This window comes from Felis catus, chromosome D3 (assembly GCF_018350175.1).
Source record: "Felis catus isolate Fca126 chromosome D3, F.catus_Fca126_mat1.0, whole genome shotgun sequence".
NCBI lineage: Eukaryota > Metazoa > Chordata > Mammalia > Carnivora > Felidae > Felis > Felis catus.
Window position 1 is genome coordinate 20,128,453 of NC_058379.1, and position 27,356 is coordinate 20,155,808.

The following is a 27,356-nucleotide window of genomic DNA, read 5'->3' on the forward strand; positions in this document are numbered from 1 at the left end:
TCAGCCTCAGAACAAGGCCCCTGCATCTTGTGGAGACAGGTCACATTGTCTGGATATCTTGTGAGGACTGAACCCTGAACACCTGCTGCCCCCCAGGCCTGATGTCCCTGTGAGGCTCCACCTGGGTAGCCCCAGCCTCTGTCCTGCTGCTCCTGATGCAGTGCTGCTGCCCCCTGCTGGTGGAGGAGGACCCAGACCGGGAGCTTCCCTCCTGCAGGTCAGGTCATCCCACAGCACCTGTCACCTGAGAAAGGGTGTGGACCAGGGAGCCCAGCCTCCCCCAGGCAGCTGCCCCCCTGCTCTCCCCAGCCCAGCACACACAAGTCACATACACGGTGCAGGAGGCAGGACAGGTGCAGTTCCTGTACTGGTCCCAGGGTTGAAATGCCCTGGACTAGCCCACTGTCTTCTTACAAAATGTAGAGTGCAGGGTACAGTGTAGTGCATTTGAAAAGGGTCGGTGTCCAGATAAACCTGTGTGATGTCCCATGGCCACCAGACTCCTGTGTTAAGTTTCAAGACTGATGCTTCCCCAACCCAATTAGTGCAGATTTTCGTCAGTGGGAACAGGGGATACTTCTGGCGTAAAGTTCTCTTTGTGCACCTAAATCTTTATTAGTATTACTATTTCTACTGCTGTTCTTTTTATCCCAACCCACATCTCTTAGAATTTGGGGTGGGAGGATTTCTACATCAGCCCAGTTGGCAGTTGGGAGGACATTGGGAATCTGCTAATTCAGACCTGGTTCTTCAGTTTCACACCATACACATCACACTTTGCTGAGTCCTTTCCATGGATTTCTGAAGAGGATGGACAAGAGACTCCCAGACCAGCTCTTACTCACAGAGACCCCACAGAGCCTCTGCTTAATGAATAAAGCTGTTAAAATTCTTTGTATCCCGTAACTCGAAACAGAAAATCATTTCTAACATCAGTATAGGCATCCTCATTTCACAGCATGTAAAGCTGAAGCCCAGAGAGACTAGGTTCCCAGAAACACAGATAAAAGTGAGGTGAGGCCAGGAGGGGAGCCCAGGTGTCCTGGATTGAGACCCTGGGCCATTTGGGTCAGAGGTTGACCAGAGAGGGTGGGAGGGAGGGTGAGGTCAAGGTAGGCAGCAGGGCTTGTGTCCCTGGACTCCCTTCCGTCCCCATCCTGACCTGGCCTATAAACGAGCCCCCTCAGCCTGTCAGTGGTGAGGTTCAGGGCGAGTGTGTCCCAGGTTAGAACTGGAGAATCTGCAGGGATGGTGGCTTTGTCCATGCAGGGATGTGGCCTGGGTGCTGCTGGGTTTATTCCTCTTTATTGCTTGGTCTCTCTCTCCGGAGCATGTGGTAGTGACAGGGGTCTCATGGCCACTCTACTGGGGACTGCTAAGGTATATAGTGGACCACAGGGCTTGCAGGATCAGAAGATTATGTGGCACATTCTCAGTGATCCTGCCCCCACAGCATCCCCTGGGCTGAGCTCAGGGTCAGGGTCATGCTCAGGGTCCTGTGGGGACTGAACCTGTGGGCAGCACCAGGGCAGAGAGTGAGGAGTGGGAGCAGGAGAGGGTCCAGGTCATAGCGGGGACCCTAGATTTCTGTCTCCTGAGCCCAAAGCTGAGCCTGGTCACCTCAAGCCTTCCTCATTCCCTCAGCGGTCCCTATGAAAATGCTCCTTCTCAGGCCGGTGGAGAAAATCTCTGTGCATCTGGGTGGGCTTCATGGATCTGGTTTATGTGGAGCTGTGCTCACCTCTTGGCTCTCCTAAAGGAGCTCTTGTCACTCTGCATTGGAAAATTCTTTTTTTTTTTTTACTTTTTAAAAAATGTTTGTTTATTTTTGAGAGAGAGGAAGAGACAGAGCGTGAGTAGGGGAGGGGCAGAGAGAGAGGGAGACACAGAATCCGAAGCAGGCTCCAGGCTCTGAGCTGTCAGCACAGAGCCCGACGTGGGACTCAAACTCACGAACCGCGAGATCATGACCTGAGCCAAAGTTGGACACTCAGCTGACTGAGCCACCCAGGTGCCCCTGCATTTGAAAATTCTTAAAATGTAGGGGAAAGGAGGGAGAGGTGAAGGACATTTCTGTATCAATTTCTGAAAATGTGTACTGTGAATATTTCTTTTCTGAGAGTGTGTGTTAAATACATGCGACATCAATTTTTTCATTCTACCTATTTGTGAGTGTTCAATTGCCTTCCCCAATGCACTGTCTGTTCCCTGTGAATGTTTCATGTTCTACATTGTGGATCAGAATTGGTGGGAATTTGTTCTGAACTTACACTTGGATTTTAATGTATTTTTATTTACATTAGGATTCTTAATTGCAGCATAGAGTTGGGTGTTGCTGTTAAACTCAGTTTCACAATCTGTCTTTTCATTGTATTTAGACCATTTCCTGGATGTGATTAGTAATTATCATTTCCATATAACATCATTGTATATAGTGTTTCTTTGTCCATATTCTCCATGTTCCTTTTTCCATTTCTGTCTTTTTTTAGTTAAAGGAGCATATTTTATGATTCCATTTTATCTCTCTCTCTCTTTTTGGCTATTAGCTGTACCTATGATTGTCATATTTTCCTGACTCATTCTCCCATGTCACACAGAGTGTCAGATCCTTAGTACAAACTTCTCTCTCTTCTCCGCATCTTTGCTGTAATTCACAAATGTTACTTTTACCTGTATTATAAATTCCAACATACACAGGTATTAGATTTGCTTTAGATAGTGAATTATCTTTAAAGGAGATTTAGATACTAAAAAATTCTTAGTATTTTTCCCCAGTAGTTAGCATTTGTGATTTTTAAATTTATTTTGTAGAATCAGATTCTTTCTGGAATCGCTCCTTTCTTCCTGAGGGGTGTCCACTACTATTTCTTGTGTATCTGGCTGGCTGATGATCAATCCTGCCACTTTTTGTGTGTAGGAAATTTTTTATTTAGCCTTAATTTTTAAAAGATATTTCCCTGGGTAAAGAATTAAGTTGTTTTCCTATTTTCAGTATTTTAAAGATGTTAATATGCTGTCTTTTGCTTGCACTTCCACTGAGGAATTTGCTAGAATCCCTCCCTGTCTTTCCCTGAAACCTGTGTGCCTTCTCCTGGCAGCTTTTAAGCCTGTCTCTTTTCCCTGCCATAAACAATTTGATATTGATGGGTGTGGGTTTTTTTGTTTGTTTTTGTTTTATTTTATTTAACTATTTCTGTAGTTGAATTTTGTTGAGCTTTGGGATCTGTGGGTTTGGGTTTTCATCATATTCAGAAGATTTTTGGCCAATATTTCATCACAAATATTTCCGTCCTCTGCACCCCATCTTCTTCTCTTTGGGGACACAATCACATCGTATTACATCGCTGTAAGGTCGTCCTATAGCTCGGTGATTCTCTGTTCACTTCTTTTTAATGTTTGTTTTTATTTTTGAGAGGGTGAGAGACAAAGTTTGAGCAGCGGAGGGGCAGAAAGAGAGGGAGACACAGAATCCAAAGCAGGCTCCAGGCTCTGAGCTGTCAGCACAGAGCCTGACATGGAACTCGAACTCACAAAGTGTGAGATCATGACCTGAGCCGAAGTCAGATGCTTAACTCACTGAGCCACCTGGGTGCCCCAACTGTTCACTTTAAACAGAGAATCTGTTTTCCATTTTGCAGTGTCTGTGCTGTGTCTTCAGATTCCTTCAAGTGTTCTTTATCTTGTCGTGTCTGGTGTTAATCTCAACCTTGGTATTTTTTATTTTATTATTTAAAAATTTTTTATTTTATTTTATTATTTAAAAAATTTTAATTCTAATGAGGATAACATACAGTGTTATATCAGACTTAGGTGTACAATATAGTCACTCAATAATTGTACACGTTACTCAGTGCTCATCCTGATAAGTGTACCCTTAATCCCCTTCACCTGTTTCATCCATCCCCTGACCCAGGTCCCCTCCGGTAACCATGTGGTTGTTCTCTACAGTTAAGAGTCTGTTTCTTTGTTTGTCTTCCCCCACTTTGTTTCTTTGTTTTGTTTCTTAAATTCCACACGAATGAAATCATATTCTGCCCTTGGCTGTTTACATCATAGTTTTCATCTTACTTTGATTGGAATTTTTAATTCTTCCTCTCTGTCTTCTCTTAGCATTTCGATCATTCAGACTGAATTTGGATTAGAGTCTGCGACATGGTTCTTACTGGAATCTCCAGCCTTCTGTCCTGTCCTGTAGCGACTAGACCTGCCGCCCCACAACTGCGTGAGCCACTTCTCATTGTAAGTCTCTCTTCTCTGTCTCTCAATAAATGAGACATGAGTCCTACTGGATGTGTGTTCTCTGGAGATTCCTAAGTAATGCACCTTATTAGCTCTTACTCTTTGTTGTTATAATGGTGTGATTTTAATGGTTTCTTTTTGGTTTATGGTCCTCACCTGCTAACTGGTCAAATTACCTCCCGGGAACATGACATCATTCACATGCACAATAAGGACATCATAACACAGTCTCATCTCCCCCATCATGTCTGCTATCATTTTCATGTATTTTATTTTTGTCTCTAACATAAATCACAGTATATTATTATCATTATTATTTTATTTAAACACTTGAGGATTTTCTACAGGCAGTAACATAATAAAGTTCTTATATTTATGCTTGTATTTAGGATATCTGATACTTTATGCATCTTGTATAGTTTCACTTTCCCTCTGCTACCCTTTCCTTCTGTCCAAGGGATGTCCTTTACTGTTGCTTTGCTGAGGGTGTGCGGGTAATCAGTTCTATGAGGCTTTGCAGTCTGAAAAGGTTTAGTTTGTCTTCCCTTTTCAATGACATTTTCTATGGGTAAAGACCAAAGTTGACAGATATTTTCTTAGGATTGTGGAGACATTGCTCCCCTGTTCTTTTGCTTACATGTCTGTAATGAGAAATGTGCTCCCACCATGAAGCTCATTCCTCTGTAGGGAACACGTCTCCTCTCTGGCTGTAAGAGTGTCTGCATCACTGGTTTGTAGCAGTTTCATCACAATGTGTGCTGTGCTGTCTCTCGTGTTCCCACGCCTGAGCTTTGTTGAGTTTCTTGTATGTATTAGTGCATGAATTTCACCAAATTTGAAGCCATTTTTGCTATGATTCTTCAGATGTGTTTTCAAGGCACCAGCTGGTCTCTAACTTCTTTCCCACAATTTCTAAGTCACACAAACTTAAGGCTGTGGGAAGTTGTTTTACACATGCTAAAATTTTATTTACTTTTTGTAGCTTTTCCCCTCTGTATTTCATTTTGAATGCTTTCTACTGCTATGACGTCAAGTTCACTGATCTCATTTTCAGCATCTAATCTGTTGCTAACCTCATCCAGTGTTGTTGTTGTTGTTGTTGTTTTCTATGTCAGATCATGTTGTTTCTGTTAGGGAAGTTGTAAAGTTTTGGTCTTTGAAAAATGGCTTCTATATGTTCTTCTAACCGGTTGAGTCACATACACACCCACAGAAACCAATGAAATATATTCATAATAACTGTGTGCGTATTCTCTGCTGGTCTACCTTCTCCCATGCTACCTGGAGAGTAGAGTGGGGACCTCAGATCTGGAGACCTGGGCCAGACCCACTCATTCCTTTGTGCACAGGCCTCTTGGGGCTGCAGGAGCGTGTGACACAGATGGGGAAGGGGTTTGTGTCTCACTCCCCGTCTGTGTCACTGTGAGCACTATCAGTGTCCCACACCTGACAGTAATAGTCACCCTTGTCCTCAGCCTGGGCCTCACTGATGGCCAGGGTGAGTGTGTTCCCGGAGTTGGAGCCAGAGAATTGGTCAGGGATCCCTGAGGGCCACTTGCTATCATAATAGATAATCAGCATGGGGGCTTGGCCTGGCTTCTGCTGGTACCATTGAACACTTCTACCTCCAAAGTTGTTTCCCCCACAGGTGATCCTGGCTGTCTGTGACAGAGTCACGGACACTGAGGGGGGTGCTGAGTCAGCACATAGGAGGCCACGGAACCTGCAAGAGAGAAAAGAAAGGTGGTTTTCCGGTGCTGGGTCTCATCCCCAGGAGAACCCCACCTGCCTGGCCTGAGCTCAGGGAGTCTCTGGGTTTCCAGTTTCCCAAGTCCCATCATCTCAGCCCCTGATGCTCATGGGCCTGGCTGGTGGATGGAGCCTTTGAACATCATCTAATTTCTCCAGGCAGGTGCAGTGCCTCAGGGTCACAGAGCCAGTGGACACTTGAGGGACTGTCACTCTCCCCCACCCCTAGCCCCTCATCCTGCAGCAAGGTCATGATCATCTTTCCCACAACAGGCAGCCCCTTGCTTAGCTCAGAGTCAGGTCCTGGATTGCCCCAGATCCCTGGGGCCGCGGTGAATGTGAGCCTGTGGACAGCACCTGTGCAGTGAACGAGGAGGCCGAGGAAAAGAGGACTCCAGGCCATGGTGGAGGTGAAATGATTCTGTTCCTTAAGTCGCAGGCCTTGAGGCTGGCAGGACTTACCCCAGGCCTCTTTTATCCCCTTGCTAGAGAGACGTGGTGGACATACAAATCAGCCAGGGTGAGGAGGCTGCTCACAGGCGGGAACTCTGTGGTTTGAGAGTGGCCAGAGAGGGGAGGGACGGCCCTGCAGACCTAGCCTCAGTCTGGGGATTCTGCTTCACCCTCTGATCGCATAGTCTGGGGTGCACAACTCCATTCCCCTCCGTGTCCTGACCTCACTCCTGGGCTGACCTGTCCTGGCTGAGCTCAGAAGTGGAAATTGTCTGTATTTTCTGAACCCGTGATAACATATTTACTCTACAGACACTATAGGAGGTTTAAGTCAGTGGGGTTGCTGAGCCATATCTCTGTTGGGGAACACCAGAACCTAAATAAAATTCTTCCCTTGGCTAGTGCACATGGAATTTTAAGGCGTCATTGAGGTGCTGTAAGTGTCTGTCCATGGGGTGGGGGGGAAAGGGGGAGCTTCTGAGACAGGTCATAGCCTCAGTATCCACAAGGTGCACTCGGTGTCGAGGACAGATCCAGTCGTTGGGCAAGGTGTGACAGTGACTGAGTTGAGCAGAAATGAGGTGAGTGGAGAGGCGGGAAGTACTGACCTGTGTTAGAGAGAGAGGCAAATCTACACGACACAGTTCTAAGAGACATGGATGCAGAATTTTATATCAGCGTCAGAGGTGATCCTGTAGAAACCTACACCTTTTCCCTCAGGTCTCGCATCCAGATGGCCAACCCTTCCTGCGTGATAGAAGCCCTGATGCCAGGCTCACCCCATCTCCAGGTGCTTTGCCAGGTGATCTCTGCTGTCCCCTGGTGGCCACTCCACACTGACTCTGGGAGGCTCGGGGAACTCCTTTGTCAGGGTGATGAAGAACCCACAGCTCAGAACCTGATTCGCTGATCCCTTGACTGCTGGCTCCAGAGGAGGAATTGCTCTTTTCTCCAATGCCCTGTCAGCCTCAAGACCAGGCAGGAGGAGATCAGATTATCCATGAAAACAAGAACAGGCTCATCTGAGGAAGACAAGGTAAGGCCCATCTGAAGTATCACTGCTCATATCTCTGGGGACACGGGTGGTCATGGGTGTGATTCTTGGGCTTAGCAGTAGGGACACAGGATGCAGCAACAGCCCCTTACTGGTGCTGGCTGCTGATGCATCAAAATAGGGCCATTCCAAAGACAGAGACAGGAGAACTCTCACCCAGAAAACATTTATCGAGACCCACTTTGGTCTGACACAATCATCCTGGGAGATGATTGTGAACAAGACACAGATCTTTCTCAGAGGTTCCTTCTTGTGGTTGGAGCAGGAGAGTGGTCACAGTGGCTCTGGTGGCACAGCAGAGTCTCCAGCCCCTTCTACCTGTATCTTATCTTCATATGCATTTAGTAGCCACACTATTGCTATTCTGGGGTCCCTCTTGACCAGGATTGACCTTGCAAGCCAGAAATGGCTCATGGTTATGTCAGTCAGCTGGGATCCTTTCTGGGGACTTGTCGTCTTGTGAATGAGAGAAATAGACTGGATATACAGTGCCTTTCCTCTTTACATGGATGTGATAGCTGGAGCGGCTGCAGCCTTCCTGAGGTCTACAATATAAAAATAAAAGCAAAGCTCCATAGTAGGGATGGTGGAACAGGCAGAGAGGATTTGGTGCATCATGGAACTGGTGAGTACTTGGAGAGTCACCCTCTGATTCCAGATTTACTTTTTGTGGTAGAGAGATAGTCTCCTGACTATTTCTGCCTCTAATAGTCATGTGTCTGCTTGGCAGTAAAAAAATTCTACCAATTAGTATGATAATTAACACAAAAGAATCAGCTAAAAAGTAATAGTGGAAGGAATTTGTAGTTGTAGATGATGTGCAGAACATTAATTGAGATCAGACAGAAACGACAGGCAGGTGGTGATTGGTGAGAAGTTGGAGGAGGAATCTCTGGAGAGGTGACTTCAGGGCTGCTCTCATTCTGGGAGGAAAGGACACATAATAATAAGTGTGCTCACGAGAGCAGAGTCTGTGTCCTGCTGGGAAGAGTCTGGTTTGTCTGAGGATGAAGGACCAGTGAGAAAATATGTTGTTTATGATTCAAAACTAGCTCTGTTCCAAGGTGACATTTTCTCATAAGTTAAAAGTTTGGGGACAGGAGTGACGTGTTGTCAAAATCGTCCCTGCTGTGGTTTCCAGGTGGGGTGAAGCATGAGGGAAGTTCCTGTGTGAAGTCCTGTGCACACAGAAGAAGAAACAGGAGCAGTTTTGTAGGGGACAGTCATCGGGGCTTATCTGCTGGGTCACTTGGTTGAAATATGGCAGTGGCCGTGTCACAAAGGCTCCACCTTCCCCTCATCTTCCTTCAGCCTCTCTGACTCCTGGGCCACATGTGTATGTTTAGCCTGCGAAACTCCTGTGACATATCCTTTACATTATCTATGTATGTACCTACGTATGAACATACTGGTGAACATGTGTGTACACGTGTACTTATGTGTATACTGTATGTGTGTATGTAGATATCCATTGCGTGTGTGTCTTCTGGAGGTTCTAGACTCTGACTTGGGACCCCAAACGTGCTTGATGGAATCCTTTGTATGGCAGGAGCCATGTAGTTGCATTTATCACCAATGACAATGTGGGTGAGGTAACCATAATGAAATGGAAGCAAATTAATAATCAGACTCATTTGACAGGGATCACTGGTGTTGGCTAGTTAATGATGCTGCTCCTAGAACTGACAAACATGGGCAGCCTACCAACTACTTGTTATTTTGAATGCTACTGAATCTTAGTAGAGGCTGTATTCTGACTATGAGCCACTAAGTAACCCCATGACCTGAGTCAGCTATGTAAACTGGGTGTTATATAACCAACCATGCAGGGACTGGGCTTTCACAGCAGCTCTCCATCATCATGCAGAAGAGGTAAATTGAAGATCAGAGTTCACCAGGTCCTGAAGGCACAGGTTAAATGCATGAGGAACAAGTCAGAGTGTGTCCATGACCCCATCTCCTGTTGTTACCCCACACATGACAGGAGTAGTAGCCTTGCCCTCAGTCCAGACCCTGCTGACAGTAAGGTGGCCATGATCCCTGAGTTGGAGCCAAAGACTCAGTCAGGCATCGTTGGGTTCCTTTGGTGTTACCACAAATGAGCATCTAGGGTTCCAGTGCACAGCATAGTATTCTACTTTTCTCTCTGTCAGGTGATGGTGGCCAGCTCTCCCAGAAACATCAAAATTGAAAGCAGTCCAGTCAGCTCATGGAGGTCATAGATCCTGCAAGAAGGAGGGGAGAGGTGGGCTTGAGGAAGAAGGGCTCACTCCCAGGGGTCCCAACCTGAAGCTGTACCTGGGCTAGTTCAGGGTTTGGGGCGGGTCCACTCGGGTCCTGTGGGGGCTGAGCCTGCAAGCAGGACCTAGGGCAGCACGTGTGCAGAGAGTAAGAAGGGGGAGCAGGAGAAGAGCCCAGGCCATGGAGGAGATGCCCCAGAGCTCTGCATCCTGAGACCCCACAACAGGGCAGGGCTCTCCCAGACCTTCTTATACTTCAAGGGCAGAGCCTGCCCAGCTGGAAAGCAGACCAGCCCTCATTGGCCCTCTGACGATGCCGCTGGAGGTTTTGACAGAAGTCAGGACCCAGAAAAACCGAAAGTAGCATTCCTACCCCATGTTCCTACAATCAGTGCCACAAACGACTCTCCAGGTGACGATCGCTAATTTAGGGCCTCCATGGAGGGTGTTGCCACAGCTCTGCCCTGTGACATTATCACTGGTTCAACCTTTATTCAAGCCTCTGTCCCTTCTCTGTTCTGCCCAGGGTCATTGCAGACAGATCCAGTTCTGCCTAGGGGGCAATAAGTCCTTGAGTCCAGAAAAGGTCTGCTATGACAGCTCAATGTCTATCATAAGGTTCTTCTTTTGGCCCATGTCTCTATGATCAGCTTTCTCAGTGGAGGTTAGAGAGTCCATCAAGGTCCCTGAGGCTGTTGGTATTGGTAGAAATGAAAGTCAGAGACTGGCCAGGTTCTGCAGGAATGTCCTACACAGTTGCATACTGACGTTTCTGACAGTGTTCCTGGTCTGGCCTCCTCTGCAGGGCCTGGGCATGGGGCCGAGGGAGTGTCCCCCTCACCGTGGGTTGAGCTGTCGTGTAGGGTGGGCAGAGAAATGGGAGAGCAAGGAGGTCTAAGCTGGAAGGATCAGAGGGAGGGAAGGGGCTGCCTGAGAGAGGGAGGGAGAGGTCTGAACATGTTGGTGGAGGTGCTGGACCAGGGACGGGCCAGGCTCTGTCTCTCCCTGGAGCTCGGTCCAGCATGGGCACCTGTTCTCTGGGCTCCCTCCATCTGCAACCTATCCCTCCATGCTCTCGGGGTGACCCCCACATGAGCAGGAGGTCCCGTAGGTCTGGTCCTCAGACACTACATCTCCCGTCCCTGCCCACAGAGAGGTCTGTGTCTTCCCTCTGGAGTTCAATGAACTTCTTCATTTTCATTTTGTCCCTCATGTTTGGATCTGAGGACTGAGACCACCTGTGGCAGGGTGTCTATTAGATCTAGAAATTTTTGCCCAGAAGGGTAAGGATGTAAATAATCACTCAGGGCACTGGAAAATGCATTAGGAGCTAAACAGTTTGCTCCCCTGGGCAAACATTCTCATCTGGGTAAACAGCTTATTAAATAAAAGTTTACTGATCAAGACTGGTTTGATGACTGCCCCCTTGAGAGGGTCCACCAGTCCTATGCTGTTATGTCACAGAAGTGACCCACATCAGGCTGCTCCTTCCTTGAAAGACCTGCCTCACGCCCCTCATGTGCACATCCTGAAACCCTGCACACACTCCCCTCACCTGCCTGAGACGTTCCTGAGACTCTGCCTGGGGGTTTTCTCCTGAGCACTAACGGACTTGGTGTGCGGGATGAAGTGGTTTTCGGGTGATCTTTTGGGAACGGGCACCTGCCCATCAGCATGCCTGTTCAGGTTGCCATGGAGAAGACAGAGCCCAGACAGGACTGAGGACTGGCTCCATCGCTGGGGGAGTGAGGGCAGGGCCAGTCTCTGTGTGGAAGGCTCTGTCCCGCTGGGTGTGACCAGGGGGAGCTGTGTGAGCCAGGCTGGGGGAGCAGGTTTGGGTCCCCCTTCACCTGTCTGTGTCACTGTGAGTCACTGAAAACTGCTCCCACTGCCATGGTAGGTGGCAGAGTGGCAGTGAGCTTTGCCCTGGGCCTGGGCCTGGCTTATGGTCAGGATGGCCTGGTCCTTGAGTTGGAACTTGAAAATTGGTCAGGGATCCCTGAGGGCAGGTTGCTGTAATGATAGATAATTTCCAGGGGGTGTCTAGCTTGGCTTCTGCTGGTGCCAGTGGACATATGTACTTCCCATGTGTTTTCCCCCACGTGTGATCCTGGCCGTCTCCTTCATAGTCACTGACAGCGAGGGGGTTGAGTCAGCTTGTAGGGGCCATGGAGCCTGTGAGAGAGAAAAGGAGAGGTGGGCTTCCAGATCTGGTCCAATCCCCAGGAGTCCCCTACCTGCCTAGCTCCAGGGATTCTCTGCAAACCCCAGGTTTGCCCCCTCTCATCAATCTCATTCCCAGAATCCCATGGGCCTGACTGGTCCATGGGGCCTTTGAACAAATTGAAAAACAGGCCTTTCCCTAGGTAGAGGCAGCCTCTCTGGGCTCACACAGAGCCAGTAAGTGCAATGGGGGTGTTACCCCTGCAGCCCCTCATCCTGCAGTAGGGTCATGAGCATCCTGCCTCACATGCTGAGCTCAGAGCCTGGCCAGCCTTGTCCCATGGCCCTGAGTTGGGGTGGGTGTGAGCTGGGTGCAGCACCTGTACAGTGGCCAAGGAGGCTGAGGAGGAAAGGTGTCTAGAACATGGTGGAGGTCTCCCGAATCTGCTCCCGAGGCCCAAGGCCGGGCAGGATTCTCTCCTGGCCTCTTATCCCTTCCTGGGGAGACCTGGAGGTTATGCATCAGCCACCTCAGGGGCTGCTACTGAGGATCTTTGTGGTTTCAGAGAAGAGCTCAGCCCCAGGGGACACAGAGAGGAGGGAGTGGCCTGTGCAGACCCACCCTCATTTCAAGGGATTCTGCTTCACCCTCTGGTATCATAGTCTGGGCCTGATATTTGCACCCCAGTTTGTGATCTGGTGTCAGTCCTGGGCTGGCCTGACCATTGAGAACTCAGAGGTGGAGTTTACCTTTAGTTTCTGAACACCCTCTATGGGAAACACTATGGTGCTCACACAGGTGCAGGTCCTACCCTGGGTCATAGCTTGTGGGCCACAGAGGTAAAAAAAAAAAAAATTCCTCCTCTATCAAGAGCACATGGATTTTCCAATGGCATCATGGTGGTGTCATATCTGCTCTTGGCCAGGAGCTTCTATGGCAGGTCATAGGTGCTGTGCCTTGGTATCCCCATTTTGTAGTTAGGAGTAGGAAGAGATCAGATGCAAAAAGCAATATTGCCATATAAGAGAATGAGAGGGGGCTTCAAAGTTTAGTTACTCTTCAAGGGAATGTTTGTCACTATTAAGTTGTCTTCAGTTTGGGAAAAATTTGTAATAAACATCGGAATTTATTAATTCAGTTGAAATTAGTTTATTGAGAAAATCACCGTGTTGCAGGCACTGGGAAAGGGAAGAAGAGGAGTTTTCAGTCTCCTCTCCCTTCACTGAGGGAGTTTAGTGGAGGGAGAAGGTGGGAGGATCTTCCAGCAAGGAGGAGCAGCTGTGTCTGGTACGGGCTGTCAGCACAGGGTTGGAGGAAGGAGGAAACGTGTGATCACAGGGAAGACGGATGTTTGTGGACAGTGACAGAACATTAGTCTCATGAGAGTGGGGCTGGTGGGAGACAAAGTGCCTGAGCTGTATTGGAGAAATAGGCAATGTCTCCATGAGCAGGGTCCGTCACACACATACCCTGAAATTTATACCTGAGAGTGAAAGATGACATTGTAGGCAAATGACAAATGACCTGGTTAGAGGATCTGAAAGAACAGGACAAACCAGAGGGACCTGGGGTTCCACCTGAGATCAGGGCCAGTATGGGGTTTCTCCTGAGGCGAACATTTCTGGGTGCAGAGGGTGAGGTCAGGTATGGTAAGAGGCCATTTCCAGGTAGTAAGTCAGGTTCTCTTGGCAGCTGGTAGGCACGTTGAGAGGCCTCCAGGAGGAAGATGCTGACATAGGAACAGGTTAGCCTGGGACCTCCCAGTGGGGGCTGAGGCCACTCAGGGCAGTGGTTATTATCCCTCCTCACCCCCCTAAACAATCTAAAGCCACAGGGAGACTAGGGTGCTACATGTGCCTCTGGTCCTGGTCCCCTGTCTGGGGTCCCACGTGGGTGACCTGTCACTGCTTTACCAATACCCCCGCAGATTGGCTGAGCTGAGCAGGAACATGTGTTAGAGGTGTACCTGACTGGGAAGGGAGGCAGGGAAATGACTGCAGGTCCCCATTCCCTGAGAGGGAGAGACAAAAAGATGGTGGCAAGTGTGAGGAAGCAACAGTCACCTGCAACAGTCACCTGCACCATGTGAGGAAGGCCACTCGGCTGAGAGGGGATGTAGGACGACCTCAGCCAGAATGTTCCAGGTTCTGAAGGAGACAGCTTCTTCCTCTCAGTTCTGGTAGGTGTCTATGGGGAATGCTGCTGTACTTGGTCATGGGACGATCTGAGGGCTAGGGAGGTGCCAGTCCATTCATTGTCATGTTGATAAGAAAGGCTTGGTGAGAATATCCAGATTATAATCCTTTAGAGGGACCTTTTGTGATCCCAACTGGAAAAATCCCTGGAAATATGATTTCAACCAGAAATCATCTTTTTCATTCATTGGGTCAATAACTAAACTTTAGGTGAAATATTCCAATCATACATGCCATGCTTTTGTGAGGAGAAAAAGATTTTCAGTTCTGTGTCTCCCCACTCCATGGAGATATTGCCCTGATTCAACGCAGAAGTGGACATGGGGGAAGCTTGTGTTTCCTTCTTAATTAATTCATCACCTGTCATTTTGACCTTATGAAATTGCTCTAAAAATCACAAGTCAAAGAATCATGAAGAGAAATTATTTATGATACAGATGTATTCAGTTCTTGGAAAAGACCTCTCCCCTCCAAGTGCCAGGTAAGGCCTGAATGCAGATGAAGCCACCACACAGGGTCAGCATGGGGGGTGGGGGTGAGTACCTGTGGGTCAGACCTGAGCTAAGGGTCAGACCTGCTAGTGCAGGAGATGGGATTTGGGGCAGTGGGCGGACAGTGGTGCCAGAAGGAAGACCCCTAGGTGGGATCCAACGTAGTGTCTGCACTTTTTCCACAGTTCCTGTTAAACCTAAGGAGGGAAGGGCCTGGGGCAGCAGGGACCTGTTTCCTGCTTTATGAAGTGTCTGTCAGTCCTTAGGGTGTGGGACACCTCATCCAGGAACCAGAGGAGACACAGCCTTGTGGGGCCCATCCAGGATGTCTGTTACTAAGGAGAAGAGGAATTCCTGGGACTGTGCTGTCTGAGACAGGTGTCTCCCCTCCTCATTGACATGTGATTACCTCTGAGGCCCGTGTGATGTATAATGTACAATGACATCCTAAATCTTTATTATATACTATAAACCTGACTCCAGTCCCAATAGTCAGAATAGCCATCCCCCCTCACCACTGTTCATTAGGATAAACAGACCAGAGGATGGAGAACCTGCTGGATTCTCCCACCCTGGAGGGTCAGGCCAGGACCAGGGAGGTCACCTGATCCTAAGGCCTGACCAGCAGCTGTTCACAGATGTAGGGAGAATGAGAGCCAGGCCATGGCAGGAGGGTTTGTGTCCCACTGCCCATCTTTACCTATCACCTGAGTCACTGATAGGCACTCCCACCGCCACATTAGGTAGTTCAGCAATGGTCAGTCTTGTCTTGGCCCTCAGTCCTGGTCATGCTCAGGGAGGCTATGTTCCTAAATTCCATCCTCAGATTTGGACCCAGATGGTTGCTCATATCTGTATGTATAACCAGCTTGGGACCAGGCTTGCCTTCTGCTGGTACCAAGATGCATGTTCACGCATGAGCTTATCCCCAGAGCTGAGGATCTTGGGCTTCCCCAGGGCCACTGACAGCGATGGAGGCAGTCTCAGATCAGGGGAGGCATGGAGCTCGTAAGACAGGAGAGGAGAGGGGCTTGGAGGAAGAAAGGGAGGCTGGATCAGAAGCGACTGGCCCCAGCCTGGAAGGGAGGGAACAGTGTGGACACAGGTGAGTGCAGGGTCCTGACCCCATGGACCCTGGATGGGAGAGAGCAGGGCACCTGTGTCTCACATTGTGTCTCCCTGTGGGCCTCCCACCTGTGTGGGAGCAGCCAGGGAGCAGGAGTGAGGCCACACAGAGTGTGGACCTGGGACTAAGAACACTGCAGGCTCACCTGGGAGCTGTTCCACATGCAGATGCCTGGGCCCCACCCCGACCTGCTGCACCTGCAGCTACATCTTGTGGAGACGCCCCCCTCCCGCCCCATCAGGGGACTGCGTGCTCACTGAGCTTCACAAGCTGAAGTCTAGGCCACTGTGGAAAATCTCACTTCCTCTGCTTATCTCCTATTTGGCCACCTGGGACATGGGGCTTAACTGTCCTGCTCTGGTCAAGTGAGCTTGATTCAGATTCTAGATCCTGTAGTGATGTGGAAAAAATTAAAGAATAGACTATTTCACCAGCCACATGGAGTGTGTGCTGTGGATGGGCTGAGACCCCAGGGAATATGGGCTGCACGGCTCTAGTGGCAGAGAATGTGCCTTGTCTGCTTTAGGCTCCTCCTGGGGATGAATCATCAGGAAAAGTGGGGGAGGCACTACCTGGAGTGAATCATGGTGACTATTATGGAGGAGCTGAATTTCTAGTGCACAATTGGGGCAAGAAGAGTGTCTCTGGATTCAGAAGATCCCCTAATACTCCCTGGGTCTGCATTACAGTCATAAATGCACCACAATCCAATTCAGCAGGTCTGCTAACGGACTAACTTTCCAGAATGAAGGTCTAGTCCTACCAACGGGCAGCAATGGCGACTAGCTCAGGTATTTGCTGTGGGAAGGGGATATGGGGTGAGTAGTGAAGAAGGAAATTATAGACACCCCTCTGAGTACAGGGTAGTCACAGAAATGAGCAGCATAGAAGTAACATGTGTTTCTTCCTAATGTTGTAGGAATGTGTTTGGATATATATTGACCATAAGTTTCTGTTCTATTCCCCTGTCTCATCCCATTATCATCTAACATCAGATGTGTTAACAATAGTTAACTTTATATCTCAATATTGAAGTTATATGATATCAAATCATCTGGAACAAAAATAAATATCCCAGCAGAGAAAAATGTATTTTGTATCCTCCTAAAGGCTGAGCACATTTGTGGGGACTGGACATGCACATTGGGGATCTGGGGGAGAAACCCTAGCTCTGTATGTATACAGCAGCCTCTTCAGGTCTGAGAGGATCCTGTCAAGGATGCTGGCTATCCTGGATTGGGTTCCTGGAAGCTGACTTTGAGATGGAGAAATGCATGTGCAGGAGATCTGGAAGGAAGAGGGAGGTCACACTGGGCAGAAGGAGAAGTGACCCACACGGAGTGAGACATCAGATGAGGCCTCATTCCTGCAGGGAGCTCCAAAGCTGGGACCTTTCAGGACATGTGAAAATGGGGCAGGGCCTTGGCCTCTAGGCCTCAGGAGATTATTTAACTGAACCTCTCTGAGAAGGCAGTTTTCTGAAGCAAGAGTCCTTGGCAGTGAGGAGCACCCCTGTGAGCTGTCAGAGGCTCCAGGCAGTAGTGGGTGGGTGTGTGAACCCAAAAGACAGGGTGTGGGTGACCCCACGGTGTCTACTGCACTCAGGTGAAGGTGGCTCCACACATGACACCAGGGCTTCAGGACCTCAGGTGAGCTGGGAAATTTGGGGCTCTAATCCTTGTCAGTTGTGAGAGCAGTAGCCCACAGCCACCACATAGAAATGCAGAGATAATGAGCCCTGGACAAAAGTCCCCGTGTCTTTTCTCTACTGAGGCCCTCTGTCCCCAGTTCACACCCAGGACCTGAGAAGCAGGGAAGCCTAGTGCTGTCAGCTGAATATTCACTCTGACCCCCCCTGTGCAGAGCCAGCCTGGGGGACTGGATGAGAGGGACATCTGAGGGCTTCAGGAGACCTGGGCCAGACCACCTCTGCTTTGTGCACAGACCTCCAAGGGCTGGAGGAGAGTGTGACACAGACAGAAGGGGTTTGTGTCTCACTTCCCCATCTGCCTATGTCACTGTGAGGATCATAGTTGCTGTCATATGACTGACAGTAATAGTCAGCCTCGTCCTCGGCCCGGGCCCCGCTGATGGTCAGGGTGGCCGTGTTCCCCGAGTTGGTGCCTGAGAATCGGTCAGGGATCCCTGAGGGCCGGTTGCTATCATTATAGATAATCAGCACAGGGGCCTGGCCTGACTTCTGCTGGTACCAGTGAACACTTTTACTTCCAATGTTGTTTCCTCCACACGTGATCCTGGCCGTCTGTCCCAGGTTCACTGATACTGACGGGGGCTGAGTGAGCACATAGGAGGCCACGGAGCCTGCAAGAGAGAAGGTGAGAGGTGGGTTTCCAGCCTGGGGTGTCATCCCCTGAGCACTCCCACCTGCTTGGCTTAAGCTCCAGTGATTCTCTAGGCCCCAGTGTCCACTCTGCTGTCATCTTAGTCCCTGGGGCCCATGGGCCCGCCTGGTGGATGGAGCCTTTGAACAAATGAGAACCACCCCCCTCCTTTCCCTGGGCAGGTGCAGCCCTTCAGGGCTCACACAGATCAGTGAGCACAGTGGGGGGCTATCACCCCACCAGCCCCCCATCCCACAGCAGGGTCTTGAGCATCCTGTCCCCACTGAGACTCCCCTGCTGAGCTCAGAGTAGGGCCAGGCTTGTCCCAGAACCCTGGGCCTGGGGTGGGTGTGAGCCTGGGCACAGCACCTGTGCAGTGAGCGAGGAGGCCGAGGAGGAGAGGGGTCCAGGCCATGGTGGAGGTGCCTCGATTCTGTTCCCTGAGGTCCTGAGGCTGGGCAGGGTTCCTCCCAGGCCTGACTTATCCCCTTGCTGGAGACACCTGCTGTTCATGCAAATCAGCCAGGGCTAGGGGATGCTGCTGAGGAGCCTTGTGGCTTCAGAAATGGGCTCAGCCCCAAGGGACACAGAGATGGGGGGTGCAGCCCTTCAGATCCACTTTCAGCCCAGGGGATTCTGCTTCACCCTCTGATCCCATAGTTGGGGTCCACAACTGCATCCCTCTCCTTGTCCAGGCTCCTGGTTGGGTGTGGTCACAGCAGAGCTCAGAGTTGGAGTCTGCATTTTCTGAACTTATTACAGAATGCTTACTCTTTAGGTGACTGGAGGAACTTAGGTCAGTGAAGTGTCCTACCCCAGGTCTGTGTTGGGGAGCTTCAGAACCCCACCAAAATTTCTCTCTTGTCTAGTGCACATGGAGTTTTGGGGGAACCATTGAGGTGCTGTAGGATTGTGTCCTGATGGAGAACTTCTGGGACAGGTTATCCATGCTATGCCTCAGTATCCCCATGGTGTACTCAGTGTCAGGGACAGACCCAGCTTGAGGAAGTTTTGATCGAGTTTACCAGGTATGGCCCGGGCTGGAGAGGCAGGAATTGCTGGATCTGTGCTAGAGACAGGAGCACATTGTACAGGAGACAAATCTGAGAGACACCGAACCAGTATTTTATACCAGAGTCAAAGGTGATGCCATAGACAACCTACACTTTTCAGTCAAGTCTCATGATTTACTCTCCCTGCATATTAGAATCCCTGATGGCCAGACCCTCCCCATACACAGGGGGCTTTGCCAGATGATCTCCGCTGCCTGGTGGCAGCTCCACTTGACCGGCCGAGGCCCAGTGAAATCCTTTGTCCGGGGGGAGATTCAGAACCCAGTGCTCAGATCCTGATTCCCTGATCCGTGGACTGCTGACCCCAGGGAAGGAATTCCTCTTCTCTGTGGGGCCTCTGTCAGCCTCAAGACCAGGCAGGAGGAGGTCAGGTTATCTTTGCAAGTAGGAAGAGGCTCATGTGAGGAGGAGGAGGCAGGGCCCATCTGCGGTATCACTGCTCCTGTCTCTGGGGAGGTGGGTGGCTGTGGGAGTGGTTCTGCGGCGTGACACAAAGCTACACAGAAGCCAGGGACTGCCTCTAACTGGCACTGGCTGCTGGTGTCGCCAATAGTGTGATGACGGCTACTGCTCCCAAGACAGAGGAAAACACTCGTCCAACAAACACTAATTCAGATCTGCTTAGTCTGGGACACATTCCATCCTGGGAAATCAGTGTGAACAGGACACGGGCCCTGGGTCAGAGTTTCCATCTTAGGACTGCTGCAGCAGAGTGGAAGTCTTGCTTTGTTGGTACAGGAGACAGTCTCTAACCTCTCCTACTTGTATCTCGTCTTCCATATTCATTTAGAAACCACACTATTGCTATTGTCAAGTCTCTCTTGAGACGTCAAGATTGGCCCTGTGGCCAAAAACTGACCCTTGAATGTATCATTTGTTTGGGGATCTTTTGGGGGACTTTTACTCTTGTGAGGGAAGAAACAGAGTAGATTTATGCAGTGCTCTTTCCTTGTACTTGGGTGTGACAACAGTGAAAAGCAAAGCCTCCGTAGTAGTGATGGTGGGACAGAAAGTGAGCAGATGTGGGAGCTCACAGAATTGTTACCTACCAGGAGAAATACAATCTGAATTCAGCCTCACTTCTGCGGGAGAAAATTAAACACCTGAGTGTTCATGCCTCTGATTGAGATGTGCGTGTGTTACATTAAAAACTTCCTGACAAATTAGGATAAAAATTACCACAAAAATCAATTAATAAATAAAGTGATATGAGAAAATATACAGTGTTGCATGGTGTGCAGATAATGAACTGAAATCAGACAAGATGAGAGGCAGGTGCTGTGTGGTGAGAGGCTGGAGGAGGCCTCTCTGGCAGAGGTGACCTTGGAGCTGCTGTCAGGATGGGAAGAAAGAACAAGAACTAAGGAGTGTGTTTGGGGTCAGTTGCTGTGGAGAAAAGTCTGGTTTGTCTGAAGATGCAGGGACAGTGAGGACCTTAGGTGTCTGTGATTCAAAATGGTTTGAGTTCCAAAGTGATATTTTTTTTACAAGTTAAAACTTTGAGGGGCAGGACTGATGTTCAGAATTCTCATTGTTGTATGTTTCTAGGAAAGGTGAATCACAAGAGGAATCCCTGTGGAATTTCCCTGAAAACTGAAAGGGAAGCAGGAGCCCTTTTGTTACTGACCATCCCTGTGTCTTATCTGTGGCTCACTGATATGTGTGTATGTTCTGCATGACATCAAATTCCTGCCACACATGCTTTATATTATATATTTATACACAACATGTAAGAATATATTTGTGAATATGTATGCATATATATACTAATTGGGTCTGTGTGTGTATGTTGGTAGATTGTGTGTGTGTGTGTGTGTGTGTGTGTGTGTATGCATATTTGCCATATGTACACATATATTCTGTAGAGATTCTGATCTCTGGATTGGGTACCTAAGTTGTAGTTGATGGGATCCTTGCATTGGTATGAGGCCTGCAGTCCCATTTTATCAACAATGAGGAAGTGGATGTGGTCACTGTAATGAATAGCAGGACCAAATTAGTGTTCAGACTCATTTGGCCAAGGACATCGGTGTCAGTTAACGATGTGTTCCTATCACAAGAATAGATGCATAGCACACCATTTTTTTTTAACATCCGTATAAGCAGAGAGCTTCATTTGGCAAATACTTTGGCTTGCTATTGAACATAACAGGGAATGTATGCCCCTTATAAAGCACTAAAGTTACATGTGACCTGAGCTGCCTACATGAATCGGGTGTTACCTGACTAACCATGCATGGATTTGGGCATTCACAGCAGCTCTCCATCATTAAACAGAAGAGGTAAATTTGAGGTTAGGCTTCACCAGGTCATGAAGGCACAGTTGAGTTGCATGAGGAAGAGGCCAGATGCCCATGACCCCAATCCCAGCTGTATTGTCTTTTCTCTGTCTCGCACGTCTGTGGCCCAGTGGGGACAATCCTATGACCAGCTGATACAGAGAAAAAAACAGAGGGCTGGCTTACAGAGGTTCCTGTATGGTATGCAGCCAACTTTGAGAGTTAACACTGCAGCCCTAATGTGGGACCTTCCTGCACAACATGGGTGGGGAAAATTCTCAAACGTAACATTTGAGCCGAGTAGTTGGTTCATTTGTCTGGACAGAGAGAAGGTCAGAGGTGGCTTTATACTCACCTATAGCCTCTCACTCAATATTTGGCTGGATGTTCAGAGACTTGAAAGAAACACAGTAAGAAAACTGGTGAAAGATGTTTGAGGAAGAAATATGTGAGGTGAACACTCCCAGTGAACACAAAGGTGGATGCTAATTGTGTCTCATGAAAATGCCTACCATAGTGTGTCCTCAAAATGAATCAATGTGAATAATCAGTTGGATAATGTGACACGTATGGGGAAAGTGGTCACCTTTCTTCTCCATCTACTCCTGAACTTGTTCAGTGGACTCCATAGCAAAGTGCCCATGTTGGAAGTTGGGTGGTTATTCATGTGGATTTCACTCATTAAAGCTGACCTGGCTATGGCCACTTCTCAGGACCAGTATGCAAACAGCAGAGACCAACCCTGAGTTCCCAGTGTGATATCATTTCCTTGGAAATCAGCCTAGAGCCTGCTGGCAGATTCATTACATTAGACTTATTATTCCATCATGGAAGGGGTAACTCTGTTATTGGAATAGACCTCTCCTCTAGATAGGGACTTCCTTTCTTTGACTGCAGTGCTTCTACCGAAAATATTACCTTTGGACTTGAAGAATGCCTCCCCCACTGTTCTAGTATTTCACTGTGACTTCTGTCCAAAGCTCTCATTTTATAGCAAAAGAAGGGCTGCAACGTGCCCATGCCCATGGAATTCATTGGCTCAACCATCTTCCCCAACATTCTGAGACAGCTGGCTTGATGAATAGACTAATGGCCTCTTGAAGACTCACTCACTGTGCCAACCACATGGCAGTACCTTGTTTGGCTTGGGTAACATTGTCCGGAAGGTGATATTTGTACTAAATCTGTATCCAATATGCGGTGCTGTTTCTCCCATAGCTAACATTCATGGGTCCAGGATTTAAGAATTGGAATTGGGAATGTCTCCACTCACACATATTCTTGGTGACCTGCTACAAAATTATAACTCCCTGTCACCACGACCCTACACTCTGCTGCGCTAGAGGTATTAGTTTTAATGGATAAATGTTTCTACCCAGAGACACTGCAATGATTCTATTCAACTGAAAGCTGAGACTTCCACTTGTCACTTTGAGCTTCTTATGCCACCATGGATGTCTCTCTGTCTGCCCTTTCAGCAGGTCTTCCATCCACAACAAATACCATAGCCTAGAACATGACAGCCTCATCCTGCCTCCTGTGTATGGCACTCCTGGTCCACAGGGTGCAGAGCCAGCCTGGAGGGCTGGTTTGGGAGTGAGGTCTGGGAATTGCAGATCTGGGCGGCTGGGCCAGAACTGTTCATGCTTTGTCCAAAGTCTTCCTGGGGCTGAAGGAGAGTGTGACACAGAGGGGGAAGGGATTTGTGTCTCATTTCCCTGTCTGACTCTGTCACTGTGAGCATTAATACCAGTGTCTCACACCTGACAGTGGGAGCCAGACTCGTCCTTGGCTCTGATCCTGCTGGCATTTAGGGTGGCCATATCTTTGAAGTTTGAGCCCAGGAACCAGTCAGGAATCCCTGAAGGAGGCTTGCTATTGTCATATATGACAAGCACAGGAGTCTGTCCTAGCTTCTGCTGGTATCACTGCACACCAAAGGTTTCTATGTTGTTTCCCTGAGAGGTGGTCATGGCCATCTGACCCCAGGGCCTCTGACAATAAGGGCGACTGAGTCAGCCCACTGGAGGCCTTTCAGGAGCCTGGCCATGGGGCTGGGCTGGGCCCTTGGAGAGACACAAATGAAACCTGATTCAAGGAGAGGTGGCCCTGTGGCCTCCTGGATGACCCCTCTTGCTTCATGTCTACTCTGCCTTCCCTAGATGCACTCTGGTCCCACCTTTGTCATGTCATTAGAATGAGAAACTCTCTTTCTGATGTTTTTTCATCATGTTGCATGTGGGAGTTACTTGTTATATAAACACCTGCTGTTGGAGATTCATCATGACTTCTAGTGAATTTACATGTGGTTATTTCATCTCTGACATCCCCATCCCACAACAGACCAGCAACTGGCATGTCAACACTTTGATTCCTGTTTTTTTTTCACCCATGTTTCCTGTAAACACGTGGAAGGTGTCATACACCATCTCTGACTGAAGAAACCTCTTCAAGCACTGTGTCTCTGTGAGGGTCACCAGAGTCATGTCTTTGGTCACATTGTGAGCTATGGGGACGAGATAGTCTGTGGTCACTGCAGGGAGCTGGATCCTGTCCCGGAACACTGACATCCCAGGGGCCAGAGCCGTGGTCTGAGGCTGGCAGAATCCACTTCACACTGGAGACAGTCTCACAAGGTGGCTGCAGACCCTCCCTTCAGTGACTGGAGGCTCTGATCGGCCCACCTCCTGCCCCTGAGACACTCCTGAGCAAGGATGCTGATGCTTCAGCCCTCGACCCGAGTCCACCTGTAGGTGGGGAAGGAGAGGCAGAGGGTGAGTGGTCAGGATAGCTCCAGATGTGCCCATCACAGAAGGGTCAGCTCCTGGGACTTCTGCTGGACAGTGAAGTGACTGGAATTTCCCAGTTGAGGTAATCACTGTGTCAGAAATCCTGTCGGTGTCCTGGATGACACTGTGTGTCTGACCCTCAGACATGGTCCCTACAGCCTGAGAAGATAGGTTGGATCATCCCCACTTTCTTCTGATGACTGAACCCTGGACAGACACCCCCCAGGCCTGGTGTCCCTGCGAGGCTCCACCTGGGCAGCCCCAGCCTCTGTTCTGCTTCTCCTGCTGCAGCTCTGCTGCCCCCTGCTGGTGGAGGACGACTCAGACCGGGAGCTTCCCTCCTGCAGGTCAGGTCACCCCAAAGCACCTGTCACCTGAGAAAGGGTGTGGGCCAGGGAGCCCAGCCTCCCCCAGGCAGCTGCCCCCCTGCTCTCCCCAGCCCAGCACACACAGGTCACATACACGGTGCAGGAGGCAGGGTAGGTGTGGTTCCTGTACGTGTCCAAGGGTGAAGTGCCCTAACCTGGCCCTTTGTCTTGTTACAACAGGGTTAGTGCAGAGTAAATTTTAGTGCGTTTGGAAAGGGCCGCAGTCCAGGAAACCTTTGTGACATACTATTACTACACATTTCTCTCCGTTTAGGAATCAAGTCTGATGTGTCCTGTATCCCAATGAGTGCAGTTGGGTCACGGTGGAACAGGTGATGCTTCTAGCACTAAAGTTCACGTGTGCACCTAAGTCTTCATTAGGATTATTACTATCATCTCTCCTACTGCCATTGTTATTACAGCCCTTATCACTTGTAGTTTGGGGCAGGAGGTTTTCTACACTAGCCTAGTTGGTGACCCGAATGACACAGGGAATTGGGAATTCGGAGCTGGATATGCAATTTCACATCATAAATGTCACAGTTTTGCTGAGCCCTTTTCCTTGGATTTCTGCAGAGGATGGACAAATATGTCAGAATACCGGACCAGCACCCATTGACTGAGACCCTGCAGTCTCTCTTTCAATAATTAGACTCTGTCAATATTTTTTCTCATTCAATTTGAAAGCAATGTGATTCTGACGTCAATATAATCTTCCCCATTACATGGAACGTGAAGTTAAGGTCCAGAGAGACTAGTTTCCCAGAATACAGAGGAAAACAGTGCGATCCAGGAGTGCAGCCCAGGTGTACTGGATTCAGACTCTGGGCCCTTTGGAGCAGAGTTGTCCAGGGCATGAAGGAGGGAGGGTGACGCCAAGCTGGGTAGTGGGGCTTCTGTCGCTGGACCCACTGCAACCCCATCCTATTCTGGCCTATAAAGGAGCCTCCTCAGCCTGCACATAGGGACAGTCAGCAGGATTGTGTCTCAGGTTAGACTTGGAGAATCTGTGGAGCCGGTGGAGGCTGTTGGCTGTGCAGGGACCTGGTCTGGGTCCGTATTATTGTTTGGTTTTCTCTGTCCTCCAGGCTTGGGAAAGTGACAGAGGTCTCATGGCCACTCTAAAATGAGGCACCTGAGTCTTGCAGGGGACACAAGGCCTTCAGGTTGAGGAGACCATGGGGCTCTTTCCCTGGGGCCCACCCCCTGCAGTACCCTCTAGACTGACCTCAAGTTCAGGGTCATGCTCAGGGCCCTGTGGGGACTGAACCTGTGGGTAGGGCCTGGAGGGAGCATCTGGGCAGAGAGTGAGGAGGGAGAGCAGGAAGTTCCAGGCCATGGTGGGGACCCCAGACTTCTATCTCCTGAGCCCACTCTGAGACTTGCCAATGTCTCCCTCATGTCCTCACTGGTCCCCATGAAAATGCTCCTTCTTAGGCTGGTGGAGAGAATCTCAGTGCTCCTGGGTGGGCTTCATGGATCTGGTTCACGTGGAGCTGTGCTCACCTCTTGGATCTCTTAGGGGAGCTCATGTCACTCTGTGTTTGAATATCAAAAACTGCAGCACAGTCAGGGGGACGTGAGGGCATTTCTGTATCTTTTCTCATGAAATGTGCACTGTGGTCATTTGTTTCCATTGTTGTGTTCTTTAAAACACACATTACATGAAATATTCCACCATAACCATTTGTAAGAGTTCAATTCATCTTCCTTGATTCTCTGTCTGTTCTGTGAATTTTTTATATCTCAACTTGTGGAAAAGAATCAGGTGGGAATATCGTCCTGAACTTGTACTTAGCATCATTTTATTTACTGTAGGTTTCTTATCTGTGTGATGTTGTTAAAGTCAATTTGACAAAATCGTCTTTCAGTTGTCGTGCTTGGACCATTTCCTGGCTCTGGGTAGCAACATACTTTGTTATATTGCATCCTGCTGTTTGTTTTCTCTATGCTCCATGTTTACTCTGTTCTCTTTTTACATTTATCTCTTGTTCTTGAATGATGGAACATTTTTTATGGTCCATTTCATTTCTCTTTTTAGGCTTATTATCTGTGACCCCTGACTGTCTGCATTCAGGCGATATTAAATCTCGTGACAGAGAGGATCACATCCTTAGAGCACACTTCCAGCTCGCTCTCCTCAGCCCTGCGGTATGAGTGTCATCACCTCACTGTTGGCTCCAGTGTAAATTCCAACATCTGCAGTTATTAGATTTGCTTTGGATGGTGATTTCTTTTTCAAAGAGAGGTAAATAATAAACATATTCTTAATGTTTACCTCTGTAGTTATCATTTCTGACTCTTACATTCATTTTGTAGATCCAGATTCTCTCTGGAATCCATTTCTCCTATAGGAGGGAAGTCCAGTATTATTTCTTGTATTGAGGGTCTGCTGATGATCAATTCTGTCACTTTGGTACATCTGAAAAAATTTATAATATCCTTCATCAGGGAAGGATAATTTCCCTGGATAAAGAATTAAGGTTTTTCTTTTTCGTTTTTTTAAAGATGTTAATCCACCGCCCTCTCTCGTGCATCTCTGCTAATGAGAAATCTGTTGGAATCCTTATCCGTATTCCCCTGAACCAAGTAACTTTCCCCTCTGCCCTCTTTTAAAACTCTTTTTCTCTGCCTTAAACAATTGGATATTGATGGGTGTTGTGTGTAGTTTTTACCCCCATTGCTTTACCCTCATTGTGCTTGGGTTTCTCAAGAATTTGGAATCCATAGGTTTTGAATTTTCATGACATTTAGAACCTTTGTGGTCACTAATTCATCAATATTCTTTTCCACC

At 48.7% G+C, this 27,356-nt stretch overlaps 3 protein-coding genes, 1 long non-coding RNA gene and 2 gene segments (V, D, J or C); 1 reads left to right on the forward strand and 5 right to left on the reverse strand.

Annotated features, from left to right (window-relative positions):
* LOC101099449 overlaps positions 1-27,356 on the reverse strand; it is a 328,726-nt gene that overhangs the window by 181,287 nt on the left and 120,083 nt on the right.
* The window catches only part of LOC123381268 (immunoglobulin lambda-1 light chain-like), a 670,720-nt gene that overhangs the window by 171,768 nt on the left and 471,596 nt on the right, over positions 1-27,356 (reverse strand). The window lies entirely within an intron of this gene.
* Positions 1-27,356, reverse strand: part of LOC105260055 (immunoglobulin lambda-1 light chain-like) — a 512,144-nt gene that overhangs the window by 163,248 nt on the left and 321,540 nt on the right. The window lies entirely within an intron of this gene.
* Positions 1-27,356, reverse strand: part of LOC109497182 (immunoglobulin lambda-1 light chain) — a 638,912-nt gene that overhangs the window by 145,230 nt on the left and 466,326 nt on the right. The gene's annotated exons all lie outside the window — the stretch shown is intronic.
* Positions 1-27,356, reverse strand: part of LOC109496970 — a 927,213-nt gene that overhangs the window by 132,367 nt on the left and 767,490 nt on the right.
* The window catches only part of LOC109493267, a 222,712-nt gene that overhangs the window by 64,028 nt on the left and 131,328 nt on the right, over positions 1-27,356 (forward strand). For all 5 annotated transcript variants that reach the window (XR_006588100.1, XR_006588099.1, XR_006588101.1 and 2 more), the window contains exons 3-4: positions 4,111-4,239; positions 7,162-7,477. This is a non-coding gene — a long non-coding RNA (uncharacterized LOC109493267). The remainder of the gene's footprint in view (positions 1-4,110; positions 4,240-7,161; positions 7,478-27,356) is intronic.